Consider the following 2,513-nt stretch of genomic DNA (forward strand, 5'->3'; position numbering starts at 1 on the left):
GCAGTCGAGATGACAGGCATCTTATCCTCATGGCTGTAACGGATGTGCAGCCAATTCTCGATCCCTGAGTCAACAGATGGGTACGTTTGCAAGACAACAACCATCTGCACGAACAGTTCGACGACATTTGCAGCAGCATGGACTATCAGCTCGGAGACCATGGCTGCGGTTACCCTTGACGCTACATCAGACAGGAGCGCCTGCGATGGTCTACTGAACGACGAACCTGGGCGCACGAATGGCAAAACGTCATTTTTTCGGATGAATCCAGGTTCTGTTTACAGCATCATGATGGTCGCATCCGTGTTTGGCGACATTGCGGTCAACGCACATTGGAAGCGTGTATTCGTCGTCGCCATACTCGCGTATCACCCGGCGTGATGGTATGGGGTGCCATTGGTTACACGTCTCGGTCACCTCTTGTTCGAATTGACGGCACTTTGAACAGAGGACGTTACATTTCAGATGTGTTACGACCCGTGGCTCAACCCTTCATTCGATCCCTGCGAAACCCTACATTTCAGCAGGATAATGCACGACCGCATGTTGCAGGTCCTGTAAGGGCCTTTCTGGATACAGAAAATGTTCGACTGCTCCCCTGGCCAGCACATCCTCCAGATCTCTCACCAATTGAAAACGTCTTGTCACTGGTGGCCGAGCAACTGGCTCGTCACAATATGCCAGTCACTACTCTTGATGAACTGTGGTATCGTGTAGAAGCTGCCCGCCATACAAGCTCTGTTTGACTTAATGCCCAGGTGTATCAAGGCCGTTATTACGGCCACAGGAGGTTGATTCAAATGGCTCTGAGCACTATGGGACTTAACTTCTAAGGTCATCAGTCCCCTAGAACGTAGAACTACTTAAACCTAACTAACCTAAGGGCATCACACACATCCATGCCCGAGGCAGGATTCGAACCTCCGACCGTAGCAGTCGCGCGGTTCCAGACTGAAGCGCCTATAACCGCTCGGCCACACTGGCCGGTGGAGGTCATCCCTGGTTGGAGGCTCTCTCTCTTCTGTGTCAGTCCCCAGTTCCAGCTCTTCTTCAGGTGGTTCACAGTTCAGCAGGTCGTGAAATTGCTCTGCAGAAATCCGACAGTTCTCGTTTGCACTAAGAGGCAGCTCCCCTTTCTTATGTCTTATAAACAGTTCTCTACCCTTGTATCCAATCAGACTCTTTTTGAATTTCCAGAGAAAGTGTCTGCTGTTGTTTTTCCTGAGGTAGGTCTCAATCTCGGCCAGTTCCTGCTTCATCTTCCATCTTCTGGTCTATCTTATTGTTCGGGCCGCTTCGTTTCTTGCTCCTAAGAAAACTTCCCCATTTTTCTGGGTCCTTCTTGCTGCTCCAGTCTCTCCAAGCTTTCCAGAGAGTCTCTACTGCTTCCTCACATTCGTTGTTCCACCATCAGTGTTTCCGTTTCTTTTCTTGCTTTCCCCATAGTTCAGCCTGTTTCGCCGTATTTCGCTTCATGTTGTCCCAATCATTGAATGATTCAATTCCTTCCTCATATCTGGATCGATTGTGTCTTAATTTGTCTCTGTCTACCTTTATGTTTTCTGTTCTTCTCTTCGCCTGTGGCAGTCTGTCCCTGTTTGGAATCCAAAGACACTTAACTTCTGTAAGATAGTGATCCGATTCTATTCTTGTGTTCTTCCCGACCTTTGTGTTCATGATCTCCTTAGCATTTGTCCAGCTGATTGCCATGTGGCCAATTTGGAATTCCCCAAGGCGGGTGCATGGGTTTGCCCACGTCTTTTTCTTACACGATTTGGCCCTGAAGTGTGTTGTCATCAATCCATTTTGTGTTCCCGACACAGTTCAATTAGTCTTTCTCCATTTTTGTTTGTCAGCTGGTGTGCAGGGTACTCACCCACTACTCCTTTATGTTGCTTCTCTCTTCCAATCTGTGCGCTATAATCTCCTACGAGTATCTTTACATGCCTGTATGGTATGTTTTTCAGTGTATCGTCTAGCTCTTCCCAGAAACTATCTGCAACTTTCTTGTCTTTCCTGTTCTTCTCATTTATTGGTGCATGTCCATTTATTATTGTATACTTTTTGTTCCCTGCTTGAAATGTCAGTGTTGATATCCTTTCTGACCTGCTCTTCATTTCAGTTATGCCATCCTCGTACCTCTTGTCTACTATGAACCCTGCACCAAAGCATCTAGGTGCATGTCTTTCCTTTCCCACTTTAACTCCTGGTTTCCCCTTCAGTATTATGAAGCCTTCTGACTCCACTGTATCTTCGTCAGTGTATCTTGTTTCTTGCATCGCTAATATTCCAATGCTTCTCTCTTTCATCTCGTCTATTACCTGTTTAAGTTTAGCGGTCTTAATCATTGTCTGTACATTTATGGTTCCAATTCTGAAAGTCTTATTAGTTTTAATCTTCTTTGAGGTTCTTGGGAGCTCCGACTCTTCCCTTATGCACTTTATGGCAGGTGCCCCAGAATCCGAATGCCTGCTTGCGTCGACCTTGGTCAACGGGGGATTGTCCCCCTGGGG

This window comes from Schistocerca americana, chromosome 4 (genome assembly GCF_021461395.2).
Source record: "Schistocerca americana isolate TAMUIC-IGC-003095 chromosome 4, iqSchAmer2.1, whole genome shotgun sequence".
Classification (NCBI taxonomy): Eukaryota; Metazoa; Arthropoda; class Insecta; order Orthoptera; family Acrididae; genus Schistocerca; species Schistocerca americana.